The sequence below is a fragment of the Haemaphysalis longicornis genome, unplaced genomic scaffold (assembly GCF_048455015.1).
Source record: "Haemaphysalis longicornis isolate Haplotype H1 unplaced genomic scaffold, Haemaphysalis longicornis Haplotype H1 scaffold_23, whole genome shotgun sequence".
NCBI lineage: Eukaryota > Metazoa > Arthropoda > Arachnida > Ixodida > Ixodidae > Haemaphysalis > Haemaphysalis longicornis.
In genome coordinates, this window is record NW_027526306.1 from 3,397,167 (window position 1) to 3,410,391 (window position 13,225).

A 13,225-nucleotide genomic window follows, 5' to 3' on the forward strand; every position below is an offset into this window, starting at 1 on the left:
AAAACCGGGCCCGAACAGAGTTCTAGTATATACACCCAGACTCGTCCCTATTCCGTAGCAGGCTAGAACTGCCCGTTTCTTCGTACAGTGGGAAAGATTTTTTTTATTTTCACCTAAAGGACAATACTCTGAGATGTTTAGAAATATATGTTGTAACCGTACGTTACAATTCATTAGGATTTTGGAAGGTTCCGCTTTTCAATTTGCAAGAAGACAGTAAAGAATACTAACCGATTCCTAGTGGTTGTGTTCTAGAAACCTTTGTATAATGGCCAAGCAAGTTTATTAAGCTCCGTTATTAATTTCTTACGTAAATGTGCGTGTAGCAAATTATCTTTTCCTGACATTTTCATCACCATCTCCTGCATGCGATTAATAATATTGTCTATGTTTTTGTAAATGTTGCGTTTGTTTTGGGAAGTTTTGCAGTAAATATATAGCTTTCATATGCAATACGGGCGGATAATCTTCCCTCAACACTTGCGGTGTCTATCTAGGCGCTTGGATATGCACTATATATTGACATGACTTAGCTAAAAAATTGTCTGTCTGATACCTTTACATACGTTTTTGTTGCGCCTGGTGACCTTTTTTTGAATCCTGATTCAGTTGCATATTTTATGTTTGTTTCTGAAGAATTCATCTTTCTATTGTTTTTTATTCTGCTGGAGTCGTATAAAAGCATGCTAAGTAGCAAGATTTATATTCAGTGAATTGAGAGCACAGTGCTATGCGAGATGGCCAGAACACCCTTGCTGAATATAAGTATTTCGCGTGAAATGTGCTACCTCTCCCAATCTCTCGTCGCACGGCCTGGCTTTGGTGAAACCATAGCCAATATTTCCAATCAGTCGTCACCTTTGCGCACTTAATCGCGTTCATTTCATGTTCTCCACTGTTCTGGCGAAGCCGAACTACGAGGAGATTTGCGGTTACAACTGTTAGGCACGTGAAAATAATTACAGAATATAAAGAGAACCGACAGTATTGAAGCCACTGAAAGAATAAACAAAAAGAAGAATCTTTCAAGAATCAATTGTTGCTAGCATTGTTTTTCCGAAATAAAAACGTGGATTCCTAATTTGTAAATGAGCTGTTAACTTTCACAGCAGTGTTCTAGTTCTGTCCATCTGCCGTTTACTTCCACCGGGAAACATTTGTCACCTTTCTTGTAGCGGTCAAAATAACAAAAATGCCATTACAATTGTAAGAATTGTTATCCACTGTTCACTCAGAACAAAGCGAATTCGCCATCAAAACATCTCACCTCAGTTGCATAGCAATTTCGATATTAAACGTGTTTTACATGTAGTAAAGACATCAACTACAGCGTTATTGCTTCGCATAAGTCCTATGCGTGCTATCACGTTCACTGCCAATTTCACAATTTTCTGCCGTAAGAGCAAACATTTGCTAAGCGAATTTTGTTCTGAAATATGACCGTAATCAACATCAGCTTGTTGCAACGTTTGTAAGTATTACGAGACACCAGTTACGTAAAGACGTCCATAAAGGAGGATTTTTCATATTGCGTCTCATCGTAATCTAAGCGAAATTAGGTTTTGCTAAACCTGCATATTATAACCCGTATGTTACACGAAAACAAATTGTGTCTGCCCACTAACGGTCCCAAAAATGCACTTGGATTTTTACTGCTTTTCTGTTCATTCCCCTGCCGTCGCAACCCTTGTACACTTCTTGTTTTTGCTCTTTACTTCGTGAAATCTTCTGCAGGAGGTTATAGGACGATTTCCCTCCAGACCCACTGGAAAGTGCCAAATAATCCCGAAAAGAACCTGCCTAGAACACCCATGTCACATTCACAGAGTTCGTTTTGTGTGATCGAAATAAAGCAAACGCCACAACCGTAACCATTGCAAAGTGATTCGGCTTCGCCTCTACTCCAACTGCCATCGTCGGGCAAATATCATAGCTGTTAACCTTTTTAATAATCATAATAAAAAACCGGGTGTGAAACAACGTTTCGGGCTAGTAATAAACTATATGGAAAGCTATTCTTAAAAAAGTGAAAGTAGGTTTTAGTATGAAAACCTTGACAGGGTTATAACGTTCTATTGTCAAACGAAATGTTTCGGAAAATTTATTATTCTGAGGCAGAAAGAGTACTTTCTGTTCTTGCAGCCGACGCGCATACAGCACAGGTAAGAAACTGTTTTGTATTTCGAGGCAATGCGTCCCTTAATTTGACCTCAACGTGGCTGTAAATAAAACGTTTTGTTGTTTACGCAATGATCTAAACGAAGGCTCTTCGCTGGATTCTTCGACAACCCCTACAAACCACTCTCCGATGTCGGTCCCGGGGCTGCCATGATAAAGAACGTACTGAACATAGCACGACTTGCGTACAGCCAGCTGATTTGAGGCCGCTGGAGTAGCAAAAGAAAATGAATATTAGCTCAGGGTGCCGTAAGCAGAATTGTCTGCCCATGTCAATCTGGCGGCGCCTTCAAGAGATTCCCTATCCGCCAGTTTAAAACACGTGTTTTTGTGGTGACAGGTAAAATCATAAATTTTAAAATTTGATCTGGTAAGAGCAATTGTTTCAAAAGCCACTCCCTGAGGTCAATCATGTGAATGACGTCGAAACAATTCTTGGCAAGGAATGTGTATACTCTGCTATCAATACGGCGATGAAATCATTTAGTTATTAATCGTTCAAAAAATAAAAAACACCTTTATACAGGATACCTCGCGCATATCTCAATATCATTCCGGCGCTTTATATTCCACGTGTCTTTATTACTCCCGTTCGAGAATCTCGGTGAGTAGCTCCTAATTTTCTGTAGATATTGTTCGATGAGCAGAACATGGGAGCCTCAATCTCAAAAATTTTCACATTGGGGTGGTTTACCCATACGTTAAAAAGTCAATCTGTTACCCGAAATAGACACACATCTGTATGGTGGACATCGCTCTTCAGTGTTTGGTTGAGGTTGCCGCCAACTCCGGCGTGACCCAATTCTCTCATACAACCGTTTGGCTGGTACGAAATATAGTAGTTGTATGTTATAACGAAACATAACTTAATCGGTCCATCAGTTCATGCAAGTAAAAAAAGACACTAAATTGCATTGCATTGCCCTAAGTATATACTAATCACCATATTATGTTTCCTCTAAATGGTGGCTGGGTGATTGCAGGAAAATTTAAGGATGCTGTCCGTTACAACATCAAGCGGCTAGTACCAAGATCTCGAGCCTAGGTACTGCATTGCCAGACAGATGGTGCTCGTCAAACTGAATAGTTGATTGGGATGCTCAGAAATGTTTAACAATTGCAAGGCAAAAGCGCAGCTCGACCTTGATTTGATTTGCAATTTCAATTTTCCTTGAACATTTCACCCGCAGTCACTCGAACAGCCCGTTGACAACACCCTCCGAGCCTCCTACCGCGGTGTTTCTACCCCCAGGGGCCTCCTGCTGCTGTCCGATTGACATCGTAACTCAGTTTTACTCTGTAGCTCGTTCTGCTCTGTCGGAGTCGCTGAGAGCGTTGTGTTCGGAGCCCCAATCCTCATCGCTACCTTCAGCTCCAAACGCAGCTTGTAATTCTCATGCGGTAACGGCCTACCCTTCTTTCACACTGTTGTTCTTTAACCTTTCTTGGCCCGCCTCGCGTTTTCCATTCTTGGAGCCTTAATTTCTTCAACCTTTTTTCCGCACTGCTCTTTCCAATCTCGGGGCGCGTTTGTCGCGTCATGGCCGCTGCCACACCCTCTTCTACGGTCTCTAAGCAAGTGTACGAAGCCTAGCGAGTCGATAATAATTCACCAGAAAACAATGCCAGGGACATAAAACGAATAAAACAGACAAGGATGGACGCTGTATAAAGAGAGACGACGGGATGTCGGCTTTATCGTGTCCTCTTTCTCGCAATATTTTCTTGCCAGATAAAGGACTTCCATTATTTGACTGCGCCAACAAACCTGTAGCCTGTAAAGCAACTGCTCGTTTTTATAATAATGCTCATAATAAGCATTGAAAACTCACTGCGAATATGACCTACTCTTTCGGTACGTGTCACTTTGGTAGGCTCCAGAGAAGAAATATTTATTTTGAAGTACATTAACCGATTTGTGGATGACAGCACTCCAAGGTCTCCAAGTGCGAATAATCAATTTACCGCGACGTTCAGTTTTGCATACCTCACAATGCAGAGTGCTCAGAACCCGTTATTTAATACTGCAATGCGTCTAGGTGATTGATTGGTTGAATGTAGGGTTTAACGTGCCGACTCAACTCAGGCGATGAGGCGCGCCGTAGTGGAGGGCTCCGAATTATGAAATAATTTTGACCAACTGGGGATCTTCATGGTGCGCCGAAATCTCGTACACACGAGCCTTTTTGCTTTTCGCGCCCATCAAAAAGCGGCCGCCGCGGCCAGGGAATCGAACCCGCGACCTTGTGCTCAGCAGCGCAAAGCCTTAGCCACTGAGCCACCGAGGCGGGTGCGTCTAGGTGATACCTCGTCGTTAAATGTAACGCTACCAAAGCTTGCCCTATGTTATTTCATAAACGGTTTATTTTTTGAACAGCCTCCTGCATGTGAGCACTAATAAACAGGAAAAAAACTGGATAGAAGGGCAAGTTTAGAGAAGAAGAACAACAAAAATTGTGCGCCAATTCACTCCATGAAGGTGGCTGTTCGCCGAAGCTGTAAATTCCTCCAAAAAATATTTACACATGCGAAGTCACTTGAACTCACACACGTGACTCAACAAAGAGTGAAACCAGAGGAGAGTTAAATGGACCTAATCACACCCCTTATTACATCAAAGAGAGATTTCTTGCTACGGTTAATCAATGCATGATTCATGAATGGTGTCTAGTTGAGTTTAATTGAAGGTTGTGAGTGGAAACTCGTTCATAAAATTAATGGACGCCCAGGATCGAGGGCTCAGGCATGCAACGCTTACGCCTGAAACCATGCTATATGCTTCCACAATTTATCCTATTTTGCTTTTTTGGTGATATAAATAAGACCTTGGTCTGCTCAAACGAGTCATGGCATCCGTAGACTTTACAATGTGCGGCCAAGTTCCCAGAGCAACTACTGTGCGCACAAGCACACTGGTGCTTGTGCGAACCTGAATTAGCGCGAACCTAAACTAAGACAACAATGTAAAAAACAGTAAAAAACAATGCGCATGAGTGATACAAGTTTAAAAAGCCGCGGTTATAACGGAACTACTGGGCCACTGGGAAAGACGTTCTACGTCTCCCACGGTGGTCGAGGGGCGCCGCTAGTTGACCGGCCTCAGAGCACTTGTAAATATAAACCCCCGCTGTAAAGTCGAGAGAGAAGCCGCTGCGGGATAGCGTAATGGCGAACGCACCGCACCGGTTATGCGGAGATGTGGGTTCGAGTCCCGCTCCCTGAAGAAACGGCGGATTTTTTCTCGACTTATATTTTCGCTTATATATCAATGTATTAAAGAAACGTGACAAACACACGTCATTCGGCCCTATTATATTTCAGAAAAAGCCGAATAGCACTGGCAATGACGACTGCAACTTTGATATGTATCTTTACCGAGTCCCTCGTCCCGTACCTTTCTGTTCTGCTACATGCATTACGAGGCACTGGCTCCAGCAGTTCGGATATGCCAATTGCTAACCCCGACCTCCGACCACGGTCTACGTGGCGGCCGCTCGGAAAGACGTTCTACGTCTCTCGCGGTGGTCGAGGGGCGGCGCTAGTTGACCGGCCTCAGAGCACTTGTAAATATAAACCCCCGCTGTAAAGTCGAGAGTAAAGCCGCGGCGGGATAGCGTAATGGCGAACGCACCGCACCGGTTATGCGGAGATGTGGGTTCGAGTCTCGCTCCCGGAAGAAACGGCGGATTCTTTCTCGACTTATAGTTTCGCCTATTTATCAATGTATTAAAGAAACGTGACAGACACACGTCATTCGGCCCTATTAAATATTTCAGAAAAAGCCGAATAGCACTGGCAATGACGACTGCAACTTTGAGACGTGTATATATATAAGAAAGAAAAACACGCGCCCAGAGTGGGGACCGAACCCACGCCTTTCGATATATATATATATATATATACACATATATATATATATATATATATATCGAAAGGCGTGGGTTCGGTCCCCACTCTGGGCGCGTGTTTTTCTTTCTTTCTTTCTCACGTAAATAATAATAAAAAATAATGTAACAGCACTAACGGTAAAAAGTAATCTAACCATTCCCCTATGCCTTTTTTGGCGTTGTAGACTGCCGGCATTTCGCTCTTTATATATATATATATATATATATATATATATATATATATATATATATATATTGTGAGCGATGTTTTCATACCGATCGCTACGGTGGTCATTCTCCCAATTCATAGCATCTAGTAACAATCCCATCATCAGCATCATCTTAATTCACGCGCCACCGGCTGCCACCCTGATATCCCGTGCCTCGTGCGACCGTCATCTTCCTATGACTATCTCCGGGTCGTTCCTTTCGCGAAGCCGGAATAAACGGTCTGTGCTTCCCCGTGACTTTGCCTTTCAATATATATATATACATATATATATATGTAAAAGACAACTTCCAACGCAGTACAAACCACGATTGTTGCCAACGTTTCAGCAAAGAGGCTTGCCTTCGTGAGGACAACCTTTCGGCTGGCTGGCACGCTTTATATAGGAGTAGGTCTCCAGGTGACAGGAGAGGAAGTGGAATTAAGATATTGAGGGGGAAAGAAGGTTGTATAGTTTGATCCGCGATGTAGGTTAGAGGCACGTCAGCCGGGGGTTGATATTCCGGGAAATTCGTGGAGGGAAATGATGATAAGGTGTCTGCAAGCAAACTATCTGCAAGCCTCAAGTCAAAAGAAAAGGTAGAGAAGGGGATAATCAGTAGGTCCAGGAAAAAAGAAAAACAGGGAGGAAAACCACACAAACACACACAAAAAGAAAACACATAACCCCACAAATCAAATAGCACGTGTCGCCAACAGCAACATTCCTGGAACAGGCCTGTACTGAATCTCAAACACGAAAAGATAAGGGGGCACAAGACAAAGCGGACCAAAAAAATTGAAATAAAATAGAATTCCACAGAAAAGGTTGGAGGGATGCGGGCCCGTACTAAACTGGATGCTAAGTAATGAAAACAAAAGTAATTAGGTGACCAAGTAAGGAGCAGACGGAGGGGTCACAGTCTTTGGATAAGGTATATGCATGACAATGCCTAATGCTGTATTCCCTGTGAATATCGCAAGGATTCCTAGTTTCCCCTACACGCATTATTCCAGCGGGTTCCATGGAGTTGAATTTATGAATTAAATAGTATGCTCGGTATTTTCTGTCCCTAGGAGACTTGAAGTTTGACTGAAGTATATACAACTTAAGGACATATGAATTCTAGCCTGGTTCGTTGAAATGCTGTGCTACATCTTGTGAACATAAATACTGGCTGTGCTTTTTACAATGCATTCTTACTGCGGATGCCTGCAAGTCTTGCATCTGGACGGGAGCAGCTGGCTATGACTGGTTGCTGTGAAGGCCCTGTTTTTGCACGCAATAAAATATCTTTTAGATTCCTGTTTCTCCGCTAGGTAACCCTTGGTGCTGCCGGGAACGCTTTTTAAGTCGGTCGTAACTGGCTAAAATGGGGCAGTATTTCCGCACCATATTGTTTACGTTTGGAGGGCGTTTGAATATTTAGTTATCAGGGCAGGCGGCCCGGCGTTTTCGTTTTGTCACTCTTTGTGGATCACATCCTCCCCTTTGAAATTAGAATGACGTTGGTATGCCTGATCAAGCCAGCTTTTGGGGTGGTACCTGTTCATAAGGGTAGACTTGATTTCTTATAGATGCGTTACGTAGTCCCTGTCATTACTTCATACTCTTCTAAGCCAGGCGGCTTGTCCTACAAAGATCCCTTCCAGTGTCTCGGGTGATGGCTTTAATAATCTAGGTACAGCTGCCTGTATATATATACATACATATATATATATATATATATATATATATATATATATATATATATATATATATATATATATATATATATATATACACGAGAGGGTAGACACACGTATGAAAACGATGATCGAACTAACCTTTCGACCGGGGTTCGACTCTGACGAAGACCGGACCCCGGTCGAAACGGTAGTTCGATCATCGTTTTCATACGTGTGTCTACCCTCTCGTGTATTTTTGAAACCGAATCCTGGAACTTATTCATCGCTATATATATATATATATATATATATATATACATATATATATTGTGAAGGCGAAAAGAGAAAGCCAAAACTTCCTACTTCATTGTTGTCAACACTTTAGCGGGTCGTTCTGCACTGTCACCGAATAAATACCTGCAGTCAATGAAGCGTTCTTCTACGTAAGTTTATGTCTGAGAGGAGCTGTTATCAATGGTATATCTTCCACCAGACCCAGTACATAGACCCTAGAGAACTTAGATAATTCTGGAAAACTAGCGCACCAAACCCGTCTATGGCAATAACAGTTTGCAGCACAGAAGGGCGCCGCAACCAAGATTCCTCACAACGGTACACTTAATTGTAAAATGTAACACGGGTTTGCTTATTTGACATTCTTACCCGAAAGCAATCGCACACTGGAAACTTTAGCGCCACTCTCAGTGAGAATTGTGTGCTTATTTCGAAAGTCCAGGACGTGCGCATGCGTCCCTCACGAAATGAATAATTAAATAGCTTTTCCGAAGATTTATTTTGTCTGTGAGAAACTCTCCCTTTCAATCTTTGGTCTGAAATAACTGGCAAATGTTTTACACGGCAAATATTCCCAGCTAACGGACGGGATTTGATCATCTAGCGTTCCAAAGTACTAGAACCTTCGCAAGTCTAGTGGAGGGTGAGCGTTTTTTTTTTCTCGCACAATGTCCACTCAAAGGAGGCAAAACTTCAATACCTGCACCATACAGATACTGCTGATAAGCTACAGCTTTTTTTTATAGCATTTTTCTCAGTTTTGAAACCCACACCATTCACGTAAATATAATTTATGGCGATACTTGAATGAACTGCCAGATATGAAAATGTATTATTTCGACGTGTTAGGATTTGCAGCAACGCCAATTTTACTTACGCACCACCACTCTCTTTCATTTTAAAGGCTTTGTTTTTTTGGTTTTGATATTGTGTCAAGCCTATTTGCCATTTTATTGGAAAGGCACAACTTCCGATTCTTTCATGATGTTGCATTTTGGATGTACTCGTGCTTTGGCACATAATACGCTAACCTTCTCGGTTTTTGGGTTCCTGTACGTATCATAAAAATCAATACTTGTACGGCCTAGTGTCATGACGGAAATTTAGTTATTTTGGAGAGCATGGGATTTTTCCAGCGTTTTCATAGAAACGAAATATTTGTCCTTAAGTGCACTGCTGAAGTAGCTATAAATTAGGCCTAAATAAAGATTTACAATAGCTCTTGCCGCTTAGAATTGCATAAAACGGTACTCCTCCGTGCCTAATACAGCCGCCTAAAAGCGAGATTTTTTGTGGGTTAGGTAGTGATCTCTAGGGATGTACTTACGTCGTATCCGTCCATTGTGCGTGGTTTAACTTCGATATCACACTGCTCCTCATCAGCCTGGCTATACGCTGCGAAGAGCGGAAGTGTGAACAGCAAGATCAATGAAGCAACCATGTTTTCTATTTTCTGGTGACTATTGCTTCTTTGCGCTCTACTATCAGAAGGAAGAGGGCTTTAAAACGAGATTTGTGGGCGGAGACTGTTGCGGTCCATTAATATTAAAGAAGTGCTTTTACGTCTTTCATACGTAAATGTAAATAACGCGAAGCGTGTTTTATTTGTTCAAATCCTTCATATTTCTTTATTTCAAGTAATTCCTTTTAAAAGGTCAATTATATTTTCAAGATGTGAAGATTGATCACCCCTCTCCCTCGTAGATTCTAAAGTGTAGTATATTTGTATGTTGTTGGTGATAAAGACTGCCAGAAAAAAACCCAATGTCATGGATGGTTGTAATATCGGGCTAATCCCATAAGTATTCCCGTCTATACGCATGACACACCTTGGTCACTAAAGGAAACGTTTTTCACTGCAATTCGTGCACTACTCTGTTGAAGGACATTTAAATTCAAGTGGACCTTGCAGTTCAGAAACCTTTTCTACATTGCTATTATATTACGGTCAATGACCTGTTTTACGCATAAGAAATTTTTTTCAGGTCGGCAAAAGATTTCTGGAAAGTGAGCATAAAACAAATTCTTGGCCCCTCTACAATAAGTACGGCCGCAGAAAAAGGCCCTCTTTTTACCACGATGTTTTTTCCCCAAGCTCTTCTGGTATGAACATTCTAGCGCTGAATGTAAACCGCGGAAATAAAGGTTACTGAACCTAGTGATATGGCCGTGGTGCGTGCTGTGCGCACAAGGTCGCCAAAACTTTCTAACCTCAATTTCTGTATATTAGATCAAAAACATTGTAAGAACTTGGTCAAAAATGTAACGGTGCGAACTTGCCCATATATTTTTCGATTGTTACCACCAAATTATTAGGTTACACCATTTCGATTAGGGAGAACAAACAGGAGCTATCCGTGTGTTGGAGTGCGAAGGAGCAATATTTTTAAATATTAGTTTTCATCCCGCCACACTAACTTTTATAATCATGGCTAGGAAGTGGATTTATTGGCGTACATTATGCTATATTTTGTGTGGCATACATCTTTCAAAGCGCTAGTAACCAGTGTTTTACAATAAAGTTTCCCTAAACAGTCGACGCCAACATTTTCGGTGCATGCACTGACGCATAGCAAAGGTTGTACAACAATTCAAAATAAATTGTCATCATCAGCAGCAGCAGCATTAGCATGCTCAGGCCTACTGCAAAACGAAGGCCTCTCATATTATCCTCCAACCGCTCCCGTACGGCTTTACTCGAGTTGGCAGTTTATCCCCGCCGCTCCATATATCACCCATGGATCGAATTATCGGTCTTCCGATTCTTCTAGACTCAGCTCAAAGTGGCCAAGCTGTTACCTTCACTGTCCACGTGTTCTTGGCATGCCATTTCTTTTTCTTTATTTGATTTATGATATTCCTACTCTAGTTTCTTTTCTGTTCCAGGTGGCTGGTTTCTTATCCCTGGGTGTTATTCGTAACATTAGTCGCTCCATGGCCAATTGAGCTGACCTTTATTTGCTTCGTGGTTATTTTGTACGGTGCCAAGTTTAAGCTCCCTATGTCATTAGCGGAAGCATGCCCTGGTTGTAGATTTTTTCGACTGAGATAGATATGTGGGTTTTAATTGCTTGGGAGTGTTTTAGAGGGCTCCCAAGCCCGCCCCTAATATGCGCTGGACTTGTCTCTCGTGGTTGTGGTCAGCACTAACCGTCCGTCAGGGGCGGGTATATTCTGTGTGTTCCTAGTAGCGTTTCATTTTCTGAGCTGAACAACAACTTCTTGGCGTGCGTATTTCTCATTATTTTAAATTATTGCTTAGTTATTTTTAAACCCACGGCCTAGCTTTGTGATTGTGCTGAAGCAGTACATGAATGTGTTCTGCTGCAGTCTCACTCAGCAATACTGTGTAGTCCGTATTCCTGTAATGGCACAAGTATTTCCCGTTTATTCTTAATCGTATGCTTTGCCAGTCAAGCTTTCTGAATTCCAACTTCAGGAACGCTGAGAATAGTCTTGGGGAGATTTCATGTCTTACTCCCTTTCGGATAGGAAAATTGTCGCTTTGTATGTGTAAGTTTATTCTGCCCATGTATAACTGATATGTGACTTCTAGAAGTCTTTGTGGGTTTTCTCTATTTTCTGTTTTCTATTGCATCGCAAACGGCTGCGGTGAGTACGAAAACTAATGCTTTTTAGTGAAATGGTTTAGTGTACTCTGAGACATTTCCTATCACTTGGTTGACAACATGATTGAGATCCATGGTTGAGTACCCTTTCCTAAATCCAGCCTGTTCTTTGGGTTAATGCGAATCGAAACTGTCACCTATGCAGCTAAGTATAACTTTGGTACACAGCTTGTAAACAACTGAGAGTAGGCTCATTCATGAGGTCGTTAATGTGTCCCGTCTTATGAACCAGAACGTTGGTGTTTGTACAGGCTATGGGCACATTTTTAGTCTTCAAGCATCCCGAAAAGAGTAAAGCAAGCTTTTCTAGTACAATACCTCCGCCCTCCGCCGCCCCCCCCCCCCCCAGAAATGATGTACGGTTATGCCATCGTCACCTGCCACTTTACCTATTGTCCGGCCGTTGAGAGCTTTTCCAACTTCATCCTTAGTTGCTGGTGGAACGCCGCATTTTTATTCACCCTCAACGATTTTCGCAGGCTATATGAAAAGCGGCTAGAAGAACCAAGCACTCACGCACGCGTTCTGAAAATTTCGACAGGGGCTTCGTTGTTGACTCATGGCTCTTTGGGCCGCTTGCTGACAAACCCTGTCGCTGTGGCCAGACAACAACCTGTCTATCCTGGGGTAACATAGCGAGGGCCTTTTTAAATTTTATTTTATGCGGAGCTTGGCCGTTTTAAGTTTCACTTAACGCGGAGCTTCTGTACTGTAGTTCGGGTTTCCCGTGTAAACGTAGCGTCAGTGTTCGCATCAAATTTAATACAATGCCTTATAGGTACAAAAAGAACGATTGGCGCCGTACCTCGGCCATCTTTACAATGTGCAAACATCGCTTTTCGTGTAGTGTTGTGAGCGAATGCCGAGGTAAATATATTAACATACTGGCATTGTGACTTGATGAGTCGGCGAATGGGCATCTAATGGCTGCTATCATCACTGCTGAATCCCGTAAAAGGTGTGTAAGCCTTGTAGATGGATATGTTCAAAGCGAGCAATATAGTTGAGAAGGAGCTGCAGATTCTCAAGACTTCTGTCATCGTCATTCACCAAGCTAATAAAATGAGCATGTAAAAATACTTACTGTGAAATTTGTGCTCTATGCCAAAATCAGTTTGGTGAATTGACTGTGGGCTTCTGGCATCTTGTTTTATGAGGACTGGCAAATATAGCTGAGTGTGAGTGTTGTTATTATTATGTTAGACTGATACAATGTATCACCTTACTCTCGAGCCTATGTAGGTGACAAAAAATGCTGTAGTGTAGCTTTGGTTAGCCCTAGTTGAAAGCAAAAGTTTGACTACCGTGGCTAGGCCAATTTTCAATGGATGGTCAAGGTGTAGTTTGTCTTCATCCATCGC

General features: G+C 42.2%; 1 pseudogene; it reads right to left on the minus strand.

Annotated features, from left to right (window-relative positions):
* LOC144172505 (uncharacterized) overlaps positions 1 to 9,705 on the minus strand; it is a 55,721-nt pseudogene extending 46,016 nt beyond the window's left edge.
* Positions 9,706 to 13,225: the final 3,520 nt, after the last annotated feature.